Here is a 5,394-nt window from a genome sequence, read left to right on the forward strand (position 1 = left end):
CATATTAGAGGGAACATATGTACCTTCTCCTTCTGGTCTTGGCTAATCTCACTTAACATATTGTTCTCCAGGACTTTCCATCTCCTTGCAAATGATATTATTTTGTTCTTCTTCATGGCTGAGTAGAATTCCATTGTGTGTATTTCCCAGAATTTTGCAATCCATTCATCTGTTGATGGAGGCCTGGGTTGGTTCCATATTTTGGCTATTACGAATTGTGCTGCTATGAACATAGGTATGCATATGTTGCAATAGTTCTCTGGATTCAACCCTTTTGGAAAAATACCCAGGAGTGGTAGAGCTGGATCGTATAGTGGATCTATTCCTAACTTTCTTAGGAATCTCCACATAGATCTCCATAATGGCTAAACTAGTTTGCACTCCCACCAACAGTGTAAAAGAGTTCCTCTTTGCCCACATCCTCGCCAGCATTCGTTGTTGTTTGATTTCTTTATGCTTTCCACTCTGACTGTGGTTAGATGGAATCTCAGTGTAGTTTTGATTTGCATTTCCCTGATGGCCAATGATGTAGAACATCTTTTCATGTATCTATTGGCCCTTTGTATCTCTTCTTTTGTGAAGTGTCTATTTAGTTCATGTGCCCATTTCTTGATTGGGTTGTTTGTTTTGCTAGTGTAGAGTCTTTTGAGCTCTTTGTATATTCTGGGTATTAGCCCCCTATCAGAATGGTGGCTGGTAAAGATCCTTTCCCATTCTGTAGGCTTCCTCTTTAGGTTATTGGTAGTTTCCTTTGATGAGAAGAAACTTTTTAGTTTGATGCTATCCCACTTGTTAATTCTTGCTTTAATTTCCTGAGCTTTGGAGGTTTTGTTGAGAAAGTTACTGCCTGTGCCAATATGGGCAAATCTATAGTGATAAATGAAGATGAGTAGTTCCAGGAGCTTGAGACTGTGGGTAAATGACTGTAAAAGTATGCAAAGTTTCTTTGGGGAATCATGAAAATGTTCTATAATTGATTTTGTTGATTGTCACAAACCCTTGTGAATATATTAAAAGCCATAGACCATTAAGATGTATGATTATAATGCACCAATAAAAATTTTTAATAAAGCCACAGACCTGAACTTTTTAAATGGAAGAATTATATGGTATGTAAATTATATCCAGTAAATATGTTACTTTTTAAAACAAAAAATAAAATAAGCATTAGATTCTTGCTTTTATAATATGGTTCTTCTATGTTTCCTAACACCTCCAAGACTATCAGCAAACATATAATTTATAGGAACAACTCTTTCTAAAGTATTTTTTTAAAGAAACTATCTTCAAAGAAACTTGCAATGGTTTATATCTGGAATGCCCCCCTCAAAAGCTCAAGTCTTTGCAATATACAAATCTTCAGTGGTGAAATAATTAAATCATGAGGGTACTAACTTCATCAGTGGACTAATCCACTTGATTGATTAATAATTTGAACTACTAGCTGGGCGGGGTAGCTCACTCTTATAATCTCAGCATTTGGGAGGCTGAGACCAGAGGATCATAGTTCAAGGACAGCCTCAGGTACTTAGGGAAGCCCTTTGCAACTCAATGGGACCCTGTTTCAAAATAAAGAATAAAAAAATAAGACTGGAGGTATAGCTCGGAGGTATAATTTCCCTGGGTTCCATCTCCAGTACTGAAAAAAAAAAAAAAAAAAGATTTGAACTACTTAAGTTACTGGGTGGTAACAGTAGACTGGTAAGTTGTGGCTGGAAGAAGCAGGACAATGTGGGGTACTGGTCTTGGACTATCTCTGTATGGGGTCCCTTCCTGTTTCTCTCTTTTCCAGTTGCCATGAGTTGAACAGCTGTCCTCTACAATGCCCTGCCACCATGATGTTTCTGCCTTGGAGCCAGCTGACCGTGGACTGAAACATTGCAACTGGGGACCAAATATACTTTTCCTCCTCTAAGTTTTTCTTGTTGGGTATTTTGGTCAAAGAGTTAAAAAACAAAGATGACCAATGAAGAACTGAAGATAAGTATTGATTACAATGGCATTACTTAAAGTTTCATGGTAGCAATGATTTGTCCCATGGATCTGTTCATGGGGGAAAAAATTAGTAGATCTAAGAAGCTTTCAAAACATAAGAAAGGTTTCTTTCGGTTAAGAACATAAACTTCAAGAAATATTAAGTGGTTTTTAAACCTGTCCAATTATAGAATTAGGTATTTTTTTGTTGTTGTTGGATAATGGTCTACTATATGTTATGGTTTGGGTGTGGATATCCCCCAAGCGTTTATTTGAAGAAGGTTTAGTCTCCAATGCAGCAGTGTTGGAAGGTGGGTCCTTGGGGAAGTGATTGGACCATGAGGACTCCAGTGAATTCATCCATTGATGGATTAGTAATGTGATAGAATTACTGCGAGGTGGTAGAAATGAGAAAATAGGAAGTGGGGTCTAGATGGAGAAAGTAGGTTCCTGAGTGCATGCTCTGGAAGGTTTATTTTTTTCTCCAGCCCCTTCTCTCCTGCCCCCTCTGCTTCATCGTTGCCATAAGGTGGCCATGATGTCTGCCATGATGTGCCTTACCAGGAGCCCTAGCAATGGAGCCAGGCAACCATGGGCTGAAACTTCTCAAACTATGGGCTGAGATTTATCTATCTTCTCTATGTTGTGTATGTCAGATATTTGGTCACAATGATGAAAAGCTGATTAACACACTATGCCTAGAGTTTACCCTACCTCTATATTTTTACTTTCATGGGGTAATAAATTTGCTTCTTATTTTGACTAATGATCATTGATCATTCCTAAGTTCCTGTCTTTGACAGCAGAATTATTATATCCTGTTTAAGAGAAAATAGGGTGATTTTAGGTTATGGAATTACATATAGTCTCTGTTCTTTGAGCTTGGATGAGTTAAAAGAGTTTAAAATCATGTTGCTTTATTATTGCAACACATTAATTTATTTGCACAATAAATGTCAGCAGACATGAAACTGCCAGTGTCAGATAAGATATACTTTAACCAGAGCTGCAAAGCATTACATTGCATTACAAGAGCTAACCCAAATATTACTGCTTGGAAGTCTAAATGAAATTATGGGGTAAATATAGCAGCCACATGCTACTACTTAAATTAATACTATTAACATTAATAGTAAGAAAATAATTAAGATTTATATAGATATTTAGTTCACAAATGATTTCAGCTATATTAGTTTCTTTGATCCTCATAACCTTTGAAGTATCTACTACTAATTATCCAAATTTTGTTGATGAGAAAATTGAAGTTAATAATTTGAAATAAATGCCTGAGTTCTCAAAGCTTCTAAGAAATTTTACGTAAAAAACTGTATACTTGCAGATAATTGAGTATTAATCATAGGCTGGAGGTTATGGCTCTTCCATTAGCTATATCTTTGCCTCATGTTAATCACCTAGAATTAACCACTTAAAGGTTACAATTGTCATTTGTGCTATTCAAGTATTTTTGACCCTCTGACTACTGAGCACATGGTATGATTATACTTCATGACCCCATTTAAGTTGAGTGGAGCAACATGAACTGTTCTGGCCAATGAGTTACACTCTCTGATTCCTAGGCCCTCATTTTCTACCTACATGGAATCTGATGTAAAGTATATACTTCATCCTCTGAGACAGAACCTCATTTTTTCAGGATATTTTCTCCCAAATGGCACTGTAATCATTTTCAGGAAGCAGGTCCACATTTCAGTTAAGTCAGCTACTTGCAAGTTACGAAATACATGGTAAGAACAGTCCATTCATGACCTCGAGCCCATGATAACTTTCTCTGCTATAAAATGTATTTCTTGACCAGATGTAATACTATTGGGAAGGCCATGATGGTAATAAGACATTTTATGAATCCATGGATAGTGATGTTGGAGGAAACCGTAATGGAAGGGAAAATAAATTCATATCCAGGATGCATGCATTTTGGTGAAGACAAATCTCTATGGAATCCATGGGAGCAGAGGCCCAAGGTAATCAGCTGGCTGGCCTGGCCCCCACATACCAGAATATTGCTATAGTGACAGATTAATCATGAATCTGTGCTGTTGGCAGATTAGGTATACAGCTTTGGTGAGGAATGTCCATGTTACTGTACCCACACATAGTCTCCATTCTTGTCACCCTAGTTACTTATTTCATGGCCCCAGTAAACAGTGGATGTGATGGCTGGTGAGAAAGGCTATCATTCCACAATGCATAGTGCCGTCTACTTGACCATCAAGTCCCTCCCCCCTGCAGTGTGGACCCTCTTGTGGGTGTTTCACATTCACAGATATTTTTGTGACCAGGCTGCAAAGTTCATCTACATAGTTCTCTGAGCTCCCTTTACACCAGTTACCCAATACTGTTTCCTTCCAGGTTCTTGATTATCCAACCCAACCACATGTAACTACTCATGAATTAGAATGGATCTGCATTTCTGTCTGGCTATTTCTTTCTCCAGACAAGGCATATAACCAAATATCACACTGAGAGTCCTGGCAACTGGGAGAATTTGCCTTCACTGCTGTCCTCTAGTTATCTTTGACTGGAAATACAGTGCTGTAGCTACCCACTTTCATGTGGGCATAGCAAATTGTGAAGTACAATGGTCAGAATAACAATGGCCAGAAATAAGGGACAGGGCTGGGTGTGGCTACTTTCAGTGAGACTTATAGTCTAAAATTTGGATCTTGTCAGTTTAAAGGCCTTATTACCCAAATAAAAATTCTTCCATTAAAAAATCAAATGCCAGTCCCATTTAACGTGCAGCTGAAACTGCAGGTGTTAGACATATTTAGAGTTGTACTAATAATGTGTAGGTTTGGGATTTTCCTCCTCTGTTGATCTGTGGACTGTACACCCAGGTGCTTGAGGGGCAGCTAAAGTGTGTCCTTTAGGGAATGGCAAAGGAGTGAGGAATATGTGAAGGAGACAGGACTGATGGGGAGCAAAAGGGGCAAATTATAGTTGGGATTTTTTTCTTTTCTCCTTCTCCTTCTCTCCCATTTCCCTTGGCTCCCTTTTTCTTCTCCTTTCCATGTCTTTTTCTTTCTGACCAGCATCAATATGGCCTCTCCATGTTTACAAACTTCTCTGCCTTAGGAATCTCCATGAAGTTGGTCAGGTAGGCCAAACAGACAAACCCTCTAGGGTCTTGAAACTGGGACTATAAAAAAGAGAAATAAAGCCATGTGTGGTGGCACATGCTTATAATCCCAACATTCGGGAGGCGGAGACCAAAGGATCATGGTTCACAGGCAGCCTTAGCTACTTAGTGAGGCCCTCCGCAACTCAGTGAGACCCAGTTTCAAAAAAGAATACTAAAAAGAAGGTCTGCGGGGTGTAGCTCAAAGGTACAATGCCCTTGGGTTCCATCCTTGGTACTGCAAAGAGAGAGTGAGAGTGAGAGTGAGAGTGAGAGTGAGA

The sequence above is a fragment of the Muscardinus avellanarius genome, assembly GCF_963383645.1.
Source record: "Muscardinus avellanarius genome assembly, chromosome: 3".
Classification (NCBI taxonomy): Eukaryota; Metazoa; Chordata; class Mammalia; order Rodentia; family Gliridae; genus Muscardinus; species Muscardinus avellanarius.